Source organism: Cupressus sempervirens, chromosome 11 (genome assembly GCF_028749045.1).
Source record: "Cupressus sempervirens isolate cs-2001-9-10 chromosome 11, ASM2874904v1, whole genome shotgun sequence".
NCBI lineage: Eukaryota > Viridiplantae > Streptophyta > Pinopsida > Cupressales > Cupressaceae > Cupressus > Cupressus sempervirens.
Genome location: NC_143128.1, coordinates 344,342,043 through 344,359,498, shown reverse-complemented (window position 1 = coordinate 344,359,498; position 17,456 = coordinate 344,342,043).

The following is a 17,456-nucleotide window of genomic DNA, read 5'->3' as shown; positions in this document are numbered from 1 at the left end:
CTAAGTTTGATGGAACTAATTATGATAATTGGAAGGAGAAGATGAAGACTCACCTATTGTGCATGGGCCCAAAATTTTGGTTAGTTACTTTGAAGGAAAATAATGTAATAGAGTAAGATAATATTAAAACCTATGAGAAAGAAGAAAAAGATCAATTCATGTTGAATATTCTTACTAGAGAAGCACTATTAAAAGCCCTTCCTAAAACAAAATATGAAGAGGTAAAATCTTTAAAACTTGCACATGTAATTTGGAATACTTTATAGAAGACATTTGAAGGTGATGAACATGCTAAGAAAAATTGATTGCAGAGTTGGATATGTATGCTTCAAGATGCTAAAATGTAGGAAGATGAAAATATAAGAGGATACTTTGGTAGGATGTCTGATATTGTTGTTGGAATCAGAAGTTGTTGTAAAAATAAGACAAAATATGAGATCATGTGGAAAATATTAAAGACCTTGACAACTACTTATTAATAAAGGGCATAGATGATTGAACATGTTATTCTTGGTACACCAAATTTTACAAAATAGATTGTTCTTGGAAGGTTGCATGCATATGAATTATGGATGAAACATGTTAGAGTAATAAGGTATCTTCTTATTAATTCTATTCTACTTAAGCTAAATATTACACATATAATAATTAATTAATTAATTATTATCATGCAACCTTAGTTTTAACTTTTAGGATTTTGTCTCCTTTTATAAGGACGTATCTCTCTTGTAACAAAAACACTTTTTGATTATTAGAAATTTCTCTTTTTTCTCATCAAGAATGTCTCCTCTCTTATGGATCTGTGAATTCCATCCTTGATAGCTTTTCTCCTCTCTTGCTATGATAGGTTTTTGTATCTAGTGATTATTGAGAGTTGTCCGTCGAGCTTTCCTCAACACCAACATGGTATCAAAGCCCCATAATTTCATGCTCATGTTCTCTTCATGAGAGTTTTTGCATTGGTTTTCAAATTTGGTTCTACAAAGGATATTTTTATTGGATCTAGGGGGAATTTTATTTTTGGACATTTTGAGCTCGAACATACATCACCATTAAACTTAAAGTGTCCAAAACCCCCAATTTTAATACAAAATTCGTCACATTTTTAAAAATTTATTTCTAAGGGAAAGTTTTTTTTTCACCCAAGATGCACGACTTGGTCACACAAATTAAGTAGTGAATTTTTAAATTTTATTTATCAAGAAAAATATCTCAAATTTATTATTATTATTTTAATAAGACAAACTAAGGTGGGCATATCATTTTAAATGAGGCATGCAAAAAAATATTTTAAAATGTGCATGTGGAAAATTATTCAAAATTGTGTGCACGTTTATTTTATGTGTGGGCCCTCCCATAGTGCCTACACAAGCAATATCTTTGTACTGCCGCAAATTCTATGTTTGAGGCTATTTGACTAGTCACCCTACCCATGCTTTATGGAGGAATTTTTTATTTTTTGGAATGCATTTTCTTTGGGAGGTCTAGGAAAAAGCCCCACCACTTCACCTTTCACACACATAGGCTAATTTGGGCCCCTTTTTCTGGGTCACCATTGTACTTGGTATCTCATTATCAACACTTGGGTGACTCTGTCTACATGGGCCCCTCTAAACCATGACCCCAATATCAACATTTTTTTGGGATCTTTCCCATCATAGGTTTTGGTGTTTTTTCAATTTTTGGCACTACATGTACCCACCTTAGAGCCTCAGATCCACTTGTTACACTGCCCATGCATGTTTTGTGACTACAAGTGCCTTTTTTGTGTTTTTTACTCTTGAGTGAATATCCCAAGAATCTCTTTGTCTATTAGATACAAGGTACTTAACCTGGATTTTCTTGCCCACCCCTTTGACAGTGATTGGGCCTAGTCCTTTTTCAAAGGAAAGAATTTTATATTAGTGGTGATACTTTTCTATTGGCCGATGTGTCTAGTACCTACACCTACTCCTTTTGCCATGTTAGTGGCTCTGTGTGCCTCTATCCACAATGTAGATTTTTTTGTCTAAAAGAAGTTTTGTATGACGTTTGGTAGTTTTGGTATATTTGGGTGTAGTTCGGTGAGAACAATTATTTTTCTGGCTTCCAAAAGTAAAATTTTCCTTATTTTTCCTTATTTTTTCCAAACAAATGGTATATATTTTTTTAATGGCCACTAGTTATTTTTGCTAGCTCCCACTTCCATTTTTTGGTTAGATTATTGTTTTCTAGCATGTGGTTTATTTTCTTTCCCATTTTTTTCCATGACGATCAAATGGCCATCAAATTTATGCCCACCAATTGCTAACATCAATGCTACATCAACAATGCATTAGCATGTCTATTTTCCCTTTTGGCATTATTTGGACCTAGCTTTGGTTTTTTTTTCCATATCTTGCTTATTTGGACTCCATTTTTTGCAAACAAGATATCGCTGAAAAGCCAATTCTAAGACCGCTTGTATTGATGTAGGTGATTTTCCATTTTGATGGTTTTTTCTGTCAAAGTTAGGAGTTCTATTTTTTACTCTGAGAGACATATCTTGAGCATCCAATCTCTAATTTGGGATTTCTTTATATAGTTAGAAAGGTCATTCTATACTCTTTCCAATGATACTGGTTATTTTTCCAGATTCTACTTGAGGCACATTCTATTCAATTTTTAAATTTTTTATATTTTGGTGGATATCTTGGTTGTTTAGGATCTAGGGATCAATTTTGTTTCTTCAGATGATTCATCATGAGTTTTACTTATTTTTATATTAGCCTTATGTCCTCTCGTCTTTGCAAACATCTATTATATGCATTTTTGCAAACACATAGAGACAAATTGCCATATTCCATTTGTATTTTTATTTTAGTTATTTTTGACTTATTTTTCCTTCTGATTTGAGTAGTTTCATCTGACTATAATAATATATATTACTTTATTCTTGGGATTCACTATATCTTGTGCCTTATTGTGCATGCACTACTTTGATTAAGTTCCATGGGGGGTTGATGTTTTTCCTTTATTTTCCATTTGCTTTTATCCATCAATTTCCCCTTTTTTGACATTAGCTTCATAACATGTCTAAGATTGATAACCTTAGTACACCCATATGTATTATTTTGTGCATCTTGATCATGGTTCCTTGACATGCAGTTCTATTGGTTCACTTTTCTAGTTTCCTATCACCTCACCCTTGTTTGCATTGGGGGGTTCTTCTTTTAGTTTAGTTTATTGCTTGGTTTGATGGAGTGAGCTATGTAATTAGTATTTTTTCCTATGTAGTAAGAAGATGTAGTGGTTGGGTACCTATGCATTTGAGTGAGATGGGTCATTTACCATATGGAAACTCTTCTTTTTATTTCTACTTTGGTTGGATCCTTCCATGTATGATTGATAAACTTTTTAGGCTTTTCTATTTCACACCATCTATATCTTTGAGTTCAATTATCTTTTATTATGTACCTCCTGACTTGAGTAGTGTCTTTTGATGACACTCATGCAAATTATAGTCTTCTCTACCTAGCCAGGTTCTATTTTAGTGGAAGGTTCTTCATATTAACACTTAATTTTTGATAGAGTTTTGTAGTTTCTATATGCTTCAATGGTGTTCTTCATGACCATCCTTTTTTTTTCTATCTTTTGGGACATCCTCTAGTTTGGAGACTTCTTTAGTCCTTCATTAGTTCTATCAAAATTATTTTCATCTCTTCTTGGAGTAGGGGTTTTTCCATGTGGTTTTCTCTATTTCTCCTCCTTAGAGAGATTTGGTTGTGCTTGGGTACCTCATTAAGCCTTGTTATTGGAACCCAATTTTACTTTTAGTAGTTGTTTCTAGGTTTGTTTCTACTCTCTAAGTTTATCTTAAGGGGGAGGGGGGGGGGGTGTTATAGTAATAAAGTATTTTCCTATTAACTCTATTCTACTTAAGCTAAAATTTAGGTAATAATAACTAATTCTTTTATTACTTATTATTATGCAAACTAGGTTTTATCTTTTAGAGTTTTGATTTCCTTTTATAAGGATGTATCTCTCTAGTAACAACAACACTTTTTTATTAATATAAATTTTAATTTTTTATCATAAAAAATGTATCCTCTCTTATTGATCTATAAATTACATCCTCTGTAACTTTTCTTCTCTCTTTCTATGGTAGGTGTTTGTATACAGTGGTTCTTGGGAGTTTTCTTCCTCACCACCAACAAAATATAGCAAAGAATTTCCTAGACTGGAAACCACTTTCACCATACGAAGAGATAGACCTATATTGACAAGGAGTGTGAGCACAAGTGGAGAGTACATTAGTAGTAGTAGAGCAGAAAAGGAAGAAGAAGATATAAATATTAATGAAGGACTTTCCCTACTTATGAAGAGAGAACCTAAAGGTAACAAAATTCTTATTTTTTGGACATGTAAATAAATAGGTCATTATTCTTCTAAATTTCCGAAGATAGAAAATAAGTTTAATCCTACAAAGCCTTACAAGTGAAGAATACCTAAGGATTACTTCTTTGTTACTAAGGATGATCAGTTTGATTTTAAGGTGGTGAATATCCTAGATGATAGTGATAATGAGGATGTTGTGATAGGATTTGTTTCTATTAAAAAAGAAAGCCCTAAAAAGGGAATAAAAGGGTGGAAAAGTATTAGTATCACAAATTGAAAAGAAAAAGTCTAATTAGATTCTAGATAGTGGTTGTTCCTATCATATGAGCAAAAAGTTATGAAGGTGGAGTAGTTAGAGTAGGAAATAATGCATCTTGCCACATAAAAGGAAAAGGATATATTACTTTTGATGGAAAGACTAACGATGAGGATGTTTACTTAGTGGATAGATTGAAATGTAATATTTTGAGTGTGGGACAACTTATTGACAAGGGATATCAGTTATAGTTTATAGAAAAGACTTGCATTATCAAGGATAAGAATGACACTTTGATTGGTATTGGTACAAGAACAAGAGGTAATTTATTCTAGTTGAAACCTACTGAACCGACATGTTTGATTACTAAATTTTAACTAATAGTTGGCTCTAGCATAAGAGATTTTTTCATATCAATTTTGATAACATTGTTAAGGTTAGTACTACATTTTCCATTAGAGATTTGACTAAGATTGTGAAACTAACTAACATGATGTCCAAAGAATTTGTGTCGAAAAAATAGAAGAAGACTTCATTTCCAAGAAAAATGTTTACCACTTCAACAAAGTTGGAGATTTAACATACAAATTTGAGTAGTCCTAAAAGAATAAGATATTTTTTATGGTGAAAGGTATTTTATGCTTCTTATTGATGATTTCACTAGAATAATGTGGGTTGCATTTTTTAGAGATAAATCTGAAGTTTTTGAGAAATTCAAGATATTTAAGAGTAGAATTGAGAATGAATCTAGTTTTTAGATTAAATTCTTTAGATAAAATGGAAGTGGAGAATTTGTTTCAAATGAATTTAACAACTTTTGTGAGGACAATCGTATAAAGAGACAACTTTCAACCCCTAAGAATCCACACTACAATGGGATAACAAAAATAAGAAATAGATCAATAATAGAAGTAGCTAGAGCATTGATATTTGAGAATAATATATCACACATATTTTGGAGAGAAGTAGTGAACACCACAATATTATTATAAATAGTGAACACTAGCGGGGAGGGGTGAATCAGTCTTCCACAAACTTTTTCCCACTTATGGATATTATTCACAATATTTAAACTTGCATATATGATCAAACTGAAAAGTAAACATAACCATAACACAATGCAACTCATAACACCATTATTTGTTAAATAAGGAAACTTTGGCCAAGGGAAATCCATAGTGGGGATGGCACCCACAAACTGATCCACTAATAAAAAATATCTTATGAAAGATATTGATCCTAATAGGAGTCTATTACATCTATATAATGTATATGTCCTTGTTAGAAGCCTCAACCCTATGAGGATTTGATATTACAATAAAAAAGTATGCAAGATAATCCCACTGCCAAAAAATGCAATTATAACTTTACAATGCTATCAAATAGTGATATATACACAAATCTTTATGACTATGTTGATATCTATAATATTTGATTTGTCCTTTGAGTTCCATTCATAATAATGTACATATACTATCTCTACTCTTCTCTATCATCAAATTTGAATTCTTTATAATCATATAGTGTACCAAAATAACATTATAACATTAAATTAGAATGCCACACTTTATTATAGACAAAAGTTCTTCCCTTATACCGAAAACATTCATCATGTCAACCTTGTTGTTTGATACTTTGCTAAATCTTTTTAATTATCTTTTTCCACATGTGGGTTAACATCTAGGGTTTCATCCCATCATTGTTAAGTCATTTTTTTGGTAAACCAAAACAATCCCTTAAACAAAATACCTTTACTTACCTTTATCTTTGTTCTATCTGTTCACTCGTGTAACTAATAAAATGCTTATAACTATGTTTGTACATGTCCAAAGCTTTAGCACTATTACCCATGTGTTGTATAATATATGTACTATCCAAATCTAAGTGTGTACATGCTCAAGTACCTCCAATGAAGTCTGTCAAAACAATATCTACAACTATTCACTATTTCCCTTTAGAATGCTAAGATAATTTTCTCAGACTTTGTAGCACGCCTTGTGGGTTTGCATTCTATACCATGGCCTATTTTGTTTGATGACACTCTATGATATTCATGTTTTATGTACTTTTGAGATACTTTGATGATTAGACATTATTTTGATTGCCAGAATCATAGCCGATAGATGTTGCTACATTGTTTAGTTTGGTCATATCTGCATCATGATGCTAGTGATGTGACATGATGCTTTATGATGATATTTGGTTGCTTTGTATTTGAATATAAATCTTATTAATGGATATATGATGGACTTTAATGATTATGGTTGATGTGTTCGTGCTATGGATATTTATATCATTTTCACACTAAACTTTTATTATGGTGCAAAGAAATGATTTAAATAGATTATTTTAATAAAATTATTTAAATGGTTATTTATATGATTTTGTGAAATGTTTCTTTAGATATATTATTATTGTGCATCTATGCTTGATCATTTTGTTTATTGTGCAGGACCTATATCCTTGATAGTGACACACAGAGTTAGTGGTTTGGTTCATCCCTAGCCAATCTCGTCCCTATATGGGTGACATATATTGATTAATTAAAATAATGAATCCTTTGGTTAATTGATAAACCTAGATTCATTATGCATTTGTGATTATACCTGTGAGCATGTTTGTAAATTTAGGAATCTGTAGTGGTCATGAAAAATATTAAGTTATTACATTTTCATTGTTGAGGGAATTTTATATTTGATTTAAACTTATTTATATTACTATCAACTTTGTTGTAGTTGAATTCAATTTAATTAGAATTAATTGATTTATTTGGGGTAAAAAGGGATTTAGTTTATTTAAGTTATTTAATTTTACTTTTTATGTCATTTTATTTAAAAGCGCATATATGGCCCAAAAGTGGAATAATACTACACTTGTCACATTTGGAATTAAGAATTTTGGAGAAAATTCTCCAAACCCCTTGTAAGATTTTTTATTTATTTTTCATTGTGAAAGCTCGTGGGCTTGATGCAATAGTAGGCTCATTGGATTCAAAGTGGAAAACTCCTCCTTTTCCAAGTGTTACATTGATATTGGTGTTTTCATTATTTTGTGGTGCCTTAGTCCATTTAGTTATGAGGTAGAGTCTTCTTGTTTGAGTACTTTTGGCTCTTTTTTTTTTTTTTGATTTCTTTATAGTCATAGGTTGAGAACTAGTTTTCCCCTCCGATTTCATAAGTTAATTTGGCTTGGTTGGGAGAGAATAAGTAATTAGGGCTTTTTATGTGTTCTTATTTGGAAGTTTGTACTATTATGCTGGTCATTTTTTCCTAAAAACTTGAAATTTGAATTTTATTGGATTTTTGGATATTTTATCACCATTAGTTAAAAGGTTTTCATTTTTCCAATTTTTTAGAACCTTCATTTTTTAGCGATTTTTACATCACCTCATTTTATGTGTAGTTTTATTGAGTATTTTTTGGATCTGGTTTTGGTTGTGGATTCGAAATGAATGTTAGGTTTCTAATCTAGCCATGGATTTTCTTTGTTTTTTTTGTGATTCATGTCGAATCTGTACTCCTAACAACATGCTTGGTTAAATGATTTTTTACACTTGATGGTTCTTGTTTTCTCATCCAACCCTCATTTAGCTTTAATTTGGTGTGCATGGTTGTGTCCATACATGAGCGCATGTAAGTGCATATGACGAGATCTTGCAAGAATCAAAATCCTAAATTTAGGACAATTGAAAGATTATTCATTTGAGGATGGGTTATGAAAATGCATTTCCTACACACACACATCATGTGATGAGCATGAGTATGTAGGGTAGATGTGTGGAGTGACTTCTCTCATGGACCCTAGCCTGAAAGTGTTTGACAAGGTAATGTGAAGACATTTTAAACAAGTGATAAAGAGTTAATAATTGCATAATAGAAATTAATGATAAGATAAGAGAGAACTAATGTAGTATGTGACCTCCTGAGGGAGTTGAGCCATACCATATGAGGGTAAGGCATGTGGCCTCTTATTGGAGATGAGCCATGTGAGGTATGTGGCCTTCCAAGAGGAGTTGAGACATACCATATATAGCTTGGGCTTCTTAATGCCACACATTTACAATCCACTAGTGTCCCTACATAGTTATCTCATAGAGAGTCTAACCAGGACCTATTGTATTGCATTGTCTCATGTTCTTGGTTGTAGTCATTTGTTCTGCTTGGCATGGGTGTTAACCTTGGATGATTATTATTTGTGGTTTTGGTTGGATTACTATCTCCATCAGCATGGAAGGATTATGTATCTTATTGCTTATCTAATGTTTCTTACCATTGATTTGGATTAGTGATGCTATTGGTAGATTAGAATGTTAGATGTCTCTTGTTTCATGTGATTTTAATGATGGTTTGTTGGTAAAAAAGATCTCACGAGAAAAATCCATTGATCTTGTTGGTGAAATGCGAGTTCATGCTTGGTCTTGTATATTTAGGACCCTTGAGGTCTCATGATGTCATTAAGGATGGGAGGAAACAAGCAAGGTGGACTTTATTTAGTTTTATCTCTTGATGTTACGTTCCTCTTCATGTTGTGATGTTGTTTATGCTCATTTTGTATATTGATGATGTTGAATAGATGAATGAATATTATTGCAATGTGTATTTATATTTATTTAAGTTCTTAGATTTACTTTTATGCTCTTGAGTGACCATACCTTGATTTACATGGATGTGGTACTCATCGGTGTGGAGGTTTCATGTTTTTAGGATTTCCATCATGCATTCTTTTTGTATTGTTGGATTTATGTCACTTGGAAAGGGAATTCTTTCATGCAACTAAGAAAAGTCTCACATGAGTATGTGTTTACTCGCATGCTGGATCAAAGTCTCATGTGAGCCTGGAAGGACAATGCAACTGGTATGTGGGGAGAGCTCGCACGAGGAACTTCCTGACTCACACGAGCTTGACCATATTTTTTTTTGTGACAAATAAAGGGTATTTATACTTGGCTTCCATAAGTTTGAATGTTATTTTTAAGTACCCTATTTGGTCCCACATCTTCCTAGATAAAAATAGAGATTAGTTCAAGATATACAAAGTATAAGTGGCATACTCTTCTTTCTTATAAATAAGATATATTTTATATATATATGAAGATTCATTTGAGATAGGTTCTAGTCCTCTAGGAGTTAAGATAAAGATTCTAGGTTTCTGAAGTTGACAAGATTTTAGACTTAGCCTAATTTTAGGGTTTCAAGATTTTAGACTTAGCCAATTTTCAAGATTGAATATTTTTCTTTTAGCATGGTGTCTAGTATATGAGTGGTTGTAACCTTGATCCCTTGTCTTGTACATAACTAGTTGAGGGTCTCTACTTACTATTCTTGATTATCTTATGGTTCATTGGGAATGCACATGTATGTTTAACCATGCTAGGAACTTTTACCTTGGGCTTAGAAAGAACATCTCCTTTGGGTATTTTCATGTTTCAGGTGATCTTGGATTCTACGTTAGTAAGTAGTGAGGCTTGGAAATCTTTTGTGTTTGGTTATTGTTAGCCTTCCATTTCTTTCTAGTGTAAGTTGTTTTTGTCATTGTATCTTACTTTTAAATAAATAACATAGCCTTCATTTATCCTTGTTCCAAGGATCTCTGGGTAGGGCATTACATTTATTCTGGAGATAGTTATTCATGCCTCTCTACTAAGAATGATTGTCGAAATGAATCCAAAAAAAGATTTTTTGGGAATGATATCATTTCACTTGTTGTCTTCTATTGGAAAATTGTGACCTGCCTCAATTTCATGCATAACAATTATTATAATGGAAATAACTAATTTCATATCGTTTCTGCAATTGTTTCTCTAAGGGTTTTCATTTTCCATAGACTAGGAGTAGTGGCCATTGTTGTAAAATTTGCAATCACTTAGGTGTTTTCGTTGCTATCATGTTCACAATTTTAGAGAATTTTGAGTCTGACTTGGAAATGGGGGAGACATGGTTAGGCTTGAACCAATCAAGATTCATGATGAATAGCATAAGGATCCCTATCATTGGATGGCTATTATTGAAGGTAGGCTTATGCTTTTTATGGAGGTTATGAAAGGTTACGATGAGACTTATTCAATGCAACTTGTTGATTCTTGGAATAGGAGAAATGTTACAATTAATAGGATTAGTTTCAAAATTAAGGAGGAAGTTATTTCTCAAACTAGTGGTTTATCTATTAAGGGGAAAAAATGGAAAAAGTGACAAAGGTGTTGGACAAGACTGGTCTCAATAGGTTTTTTAGTGGTAAGGAAACCCTTATCAAACTTTGTGATGACTTTGATCATGAACAACTTCATAAACCCTATAATATGGTATATTTTATTTTCATGAAATACCTTACTTTGGAGGGACACTTTGGTGTTAGCTATTATTATCACATCCCCTTTTAAAAATATTTTTGTTACCATGATATTATCTCATTCCATTTTTTCTCCTTCAAGATTTAGAAGCCTTTGCTATGGAGGTTCGTGAAAGGAATCTTGGCAATAATTTTATCATTCTCCATCAAGGTTGATCCAATGACTGTGTAATGTCCATCATGTGCTTTTCCCTCCCCATAATATCATTCTCTAGAGTGCCCCTACTAATACATATGTTTCTATCAACCACTTTGTTGGTTGTCGTGCTAACCCTACTCCTCAGGCGTTTCATGCGGCTACCCCCTACAACTGGAAAGAAAAACAAGAGCACCCATGCTCAGGCTAGATGTAAGTAAAAAACTAAACTAGACCCCCTATAGACCTTAGAGACTCATATATGGAAATTGGTGTTGTAGATGCTACCATAGGATTGCTTCTAATCTTCGGAAGAAGAAGGTAACATATATAACTTTTAATGTTGATAAGGAGGATTCGGGTTATGGGTTTAAGGACATTGATAAAATTAAGCCCAATAGATCAAAGAAAAAAGAGAATGTGGTGAGGAGTAGATATATTAAAGAGGAAGAAGAGATTTCAAGGTTTGAAAATGAAAAGGCCAACCCAAAGGTGGATACCATTGTTAACAATAGGGACTCTACACATGTGTCTGCTAGTTTAAAATCAACATCATTGATTTCATCACCCCTAAAGATTTAGAAGGTCTCAAGGATGCTTCTTGTATGATAGCTACTTCTCCCCTTGGTCCTACATATAAACTTCCACTATGACTACCACTTCCCCTTGTGGACCTACAAAGACGGGGAAGAAAATTTTAGATTATTTTCCCAACCCTCCTTGTGTGCAGGATAAGGCCAATGTGAAGGTTAAAGTTAATTGCTAGGGTTGTGGCCCTGTCTTGGAGGATATGAAAAGTTTGAAGGAGGTTGACAATTTGAATGGAAAGGTCATTAATTTGGATGAGAAGATCTATACCTTGGTGGACTTTTTTGTTACACATTTTGCTCCCACTACACTGCAACTCCTCTAGAGGGAGAAGGAGAAGGGCTTAGGAGATGACAATGAAGGATATTCTAAGAGGTTGTACATGTTCCTAGTCGAGGATTGGCCTACAATGGAACATGTACTACCACCAAAAAGAAATGAGTTTTAGTTTTTTTTTTCATCTTTAGTTTTGTTGTGAATACTCTGGACTACTTGCCTTGCATGGCATTGAGCATTTTCTCTACTACTTTGATCATTAACTGTCATCGTAATAGTAGTATGTTGATAATCTTAAGTAGCTTGATTAATTACAAGACTCTTTGTTTAGATTATAGTTTTAATTCAAATAGTTTGTTTGATTTGTTGTCTATGAAAAATTGGAATCGATTTTTTATATTGAAAAAATAGATTGATTATATTATTTATTTGTTGTTAGAATGAATGAACCCCCTAATTTTGATTATTTTTAATATCAAAAATATTTTAATATTAAAAAAAAAGTTGAATTACATTTAGCACTTCCAATTTTTTAACAAAAGAATAAATTAATTTTTATATTTATTTGCTTTAAATATTAAAAATTATAATAATAATAAATACTATAACTAAGAAGTGGCGTGATACCCACATTAAACTTCTTCTATTCATAAGGATACAGTTAAATACTATTCCATAAAATAACTAAAAAAAACGGGGATACTTATCCTTCTCCAAGTACGATAAGCCTCTCTCTGTAAATTGATTTTTATTATTTAATTTATTTTCCCAATAAATAAGTATCCACTAGCTACTTTGTCTTATTTTAAATAAAACAAACTTTGCATATTTTTAATCCAATATATATATAAATATCAAAGGCTACCGCTGATATATTTAGAAATGGGCGTACCAATAAAACAAAAGTACAGTCCATTTAATTTTAAAATATATTCTACTATATCACTAGATATTATAATGTAATATACGCTGATTAAATAAAAGGTTTCATCATAAACGATGGCCTACGATGACACGTCATCTCCACTCTAATAGCGATAAAATAAATATAATTATAACTATAAGTAGTTTATTTTATTAAACTAAAATATGGTGCAGCGATTGTAAATGAAGAAGATATGGAGTAAAATATGATGTGTAAAGTAGTTGTCTATATATCTATAATTTTACAATTAGTTTACCCATTTAATATAAACTTTTAGTCAAAATGCTTTATATTATGATTTATTAATGTATTATTAAACTTGTTAGTTCCTGCTTTGAATACTAATGCATTTATGCAAGTTCTTTTAGTTTTTTAGTCTGACCAATCAAATTTAAATATTTTACCAATTCTGCAATCTGGTCTAATGTTTCTTTTTTATTCCAAATGTAGAAAATTGTGTTTATTTCATGTCTCATTGGCTATTGTGAATTTAGGTAAGGAATAAATTATTTTTCTCAAAAGAAAAATAGGAGAAAGTAAAAAGGCATATTGATTGTCATAAACAAAAAAAACAATAAATATGTTGGCATACATATCTTTGCTATAAATACTGTTGCATATCTAGGCCACTTAAACCTTTTCATTTGTACTTTGTCAGTGGCAAGTGATTACAAATTCATAAATGCCTCTGTGAATTGATTAAACATTAATTAATGTTTCAGTCGGTGGCGTTCATCCACATACGATATATCAAACCACAACCATCATTTCTTTCTTCTGTGGTTGACATTGAAATTTGCAGCATGTAATGAGGAGGAGCTATTTCCATCTACTCGTATGCTATTTTTGTCTCATTCGCTCAACATTTTGGTGCGTGTTATGAATTTTGGTGAAGTGAAAGGCTATCACAGGTTCAAAGAATCCAACAACTAAAAGCTTTGCTATGTCCAATAACTTCTACAGTTTAACATTTCAATGTTTTATTTAACTGTTGAAATTTTGCCGCTATGGAAAAATCTCTTCTCGTTCTAAGTTGGTAAGCTGAGTTTAGAATTGTTTATTTGCTATTCTTTTTCTATTGGGTTGGGCTTTAGCTGTTACTGATATGTTTGTGTTCATGCTTTCTGGCAAAGCCACCTTTAAATTCTTGACTTATATGTATTTCAAAGAAATGGAGTCTATACTTCAGGAACTTTGGTTTAGTAAAAACTTTGAGACTTCACCATATATCATTTCCCACTATATATGGTGCAAAATGCCTACTTATATATAGTAGGCACCATGGATCAGTTGGATTATACATTTGGGAAAATCGGGTATTTCATATTTCTATGTTCTTTCTGTGGGCTATGCTCCTATTGGATCGTGTTAATCATGTAAAGCGCACAAATTTCAAATCTGATGGAGGTTTCCTCTCTTTAGGGACATGAAAGTCTTGCACCCTTTGAGTAGAAGAAAATTTGGGACTTTTAGTGGAAGACCCTTGAATTGTAACCATGGTTCATGTTAATTGAACACTGTAGGAAAATACTAAGATGAGTGGAAGCTTATCACTTTTGCAACATGACCTTAAAGTAATAGAAAATGAAGGTTTTGCTCATTCGAGTCACTGAACATTGATTTCACCTTTGTCGTCAAATTTTATGTTCCCTCTAATATTTTACTTGACCATCATTGATTGGATGTTTGACTATCCTTTCATTTTTTCATTTTCTCTAGTGGGTTATGTTCGCCCATAAAGTTGGGCTTATTGAGTACTATAGGAAAAAGCCTACTTTGTTGAAGGTTTCTTCCTCTTTGAAAACAAGCCATTCTTGGGAGTAAGGGGATACTAAAGCCCTTTAAGATCTTAGTTGTTCAAATCAATCTTTAGCATCGATTTCCTATTTTGGCCTCTTTCTCCTATGGGCTCTGTTCACCCTTAGTATTAGTGATGCTAATTGAATACTATTACATATAGCCAAACCTTGTCGAGCCTCTTTGTAAACATGCCTTTTGTAGGCATGTGATTTTCATATTTGTTCCAGAGACAACATTTTAAAACTCCTTTTGTATTTTTTTTACTCTGTTAACGTTATCTAGTAGTAAATTATATCAGTAAATATTTGTTGGGAATGCCTTCCACTTTGCAAATAGAAAATTCTTAAGCTATATGGACAAATCTTGAAAGCCTTTCAACGTGAGTATAAAACTAGAGGTGGATTTAGCTATATAACAATGGAGTAAACTATTTCCTCACACAAAAATTAAAACATTTTTTTCATTTCGAGTGTAGATATCATTTATTTCCATTCAATATCATGTACACATTTCTACACAATGTTTACCGTGAAACAAGAAAATTGGATAGTCAAACAAAAACTCTGTTCTCTCATTTCAAATTGTGTGTGTATATTAGTTGAACAATTGTAGTGCCTACCCTTGTTCACATCTTCTCTGGATATATTATTGCTATTATTATCAGACTTTGATGGACTAGTACTATGTAGATGGATTAGTGGTATTGTTTTGACACTATCAGACATTATGTTATGGATTCAGTTATTATATGATGAGATCATTTAGACTTTACATTTCATGTATGTATGATGATCATTATATTATTTTTAGTTATTGTTGATGATTAGTTAAATGGTTATTATTTCATGAATTTTATTATGGATACTTACCCCATACTTGCATGTGTATGGTGTGCGTGTTTTCTTATTGTATGGCGTTTCTGATGTGGTTAAGGAAGGGAGTCGTAGTTACCTGCTTAGTCGGGATCTACACGATGCACCACTTCCTGCCATTGCCTGTGTAGCTTAGCACTATATATATATCATGTACATGCATGGCTTTTCTGCAAGTTGCAGGTATCGGGTATTGACTTCCCTGAATTGCCAGGATGAGCGTACCCTATTATACTATCCCAATGATAAGAGAGGGGAGATAAATTCTCAAGTCCAAATCCCAAACCCTAAAACCATTTGTCCTAGTGAGTTGGGACAAGTATCAGAGTTGAGCACCCACTGAATGTGTCGGATGACATATTTCGTGATTTTTAATCTTTTAGACTGATTTTGTGTGAATTGTCCTATGATGGGTTTTCATATTTTGTTATGAAGGTCTATGGTGAATTTTCTATTAATTGAGTCTTAACAAATAGATTTAATTAATAAATTAAATATTTGAGAAGATTAAATATCATGATTTTGATATTTTGATTATAATTAATTCAAGGAGAATTAATTGGGAGAAAAGAATTAAATAAAAAAAAAGAGAAAATTAGAAAATTAAAATAAATAATAATTATAAAATACTAATAAATTAATAAACAAATAATAATAATAAAAGTTATAAAAATTAAAATGGGAGTTATAAATGGAAATTAGTTAAAACTAATTGGAATTATAAACTTGCTTGGAAATTAATGTAGTTCCCCATTTTTCATGTGTCAACAACACGGGGGTTAGTGCATCAATTGAGCACATGGTGTCTACAACCCTAGGGCTTATCAAAAATGTTGGAAATAGGTCCATGTTTAGTTGGCAATATCTTCCAGCTGGTTCTAGAAGCATTCTAGGGTTAAACGAAAGCTCTTTATATTCGGGCATTCCTTAATAGCTTGGACATAGCTTGGACATAGCAGGGACATAGCATAGATAGTGTGGTTAGCGTGGAGAACAGTTGAAGCATTGGAGGATTCGAGAAATTCTGAAGAAGGGGAGCTTGCTCTGCGGGTTATCTGAGGATAAGCGAGTTAGCATCAAAATCCGGGTAGATTCTTGTGATCTCATTTATGCTACTTCTGCATCTTGCTTTCCCCTGTCTTCTTCATGTTTTCCATATGTCTTCATTATGCATTTTCAATTTGGGCAATTAAAATTTATTTGAGGTTTCTATATGCTTAGATCTGAAAATGATACGGGCTAGGGTTGCAATTCATGAACAAACCCATTAAAAAATAGCTATTAGAAACTTTGAAAAACCAAGTTTCATAGAGAAATTATGGAAAAGAAAGCTTGTATTCATAAATTATCATTTATATATATATTCTGTGATATCTATAGTTCTATATTATATAAATATATATATATATATCTATATATATATATATGTATATATATATTATATATATATATATATATATATGTATGTATGTATATTATATATATATACATACATATGTATATATATTATATATATATTCATATATGATTAAAGTTTAAATTTAGTAAACGTTTTTGAAAAACGTTAAAACATTGTGTACATACAAAATCGCACCGCGCGGGCGGAAAACGATTATAAAAAATGTTTGAATTGATATTGATTTCCGGCGGATGTCGTATCTCCGCGGGTACGCAGAGGACCTGCCATCGCAGGGTCTGCGATGACAGGGGTACTCTGTACCCGCTATCGACAGACCTGCGATAGCAGGTACTTTGGTACCACGCGGCATCAAAGGTTTGCCAAGCATTTCGATTTTGATTTTTATAAACATTGCATGAAATCGGATATCAATATTTCGACTTTTTATGTAATTCGGTTTTTATTATTATGTATGTATATATGTATTTATATATATAATTATA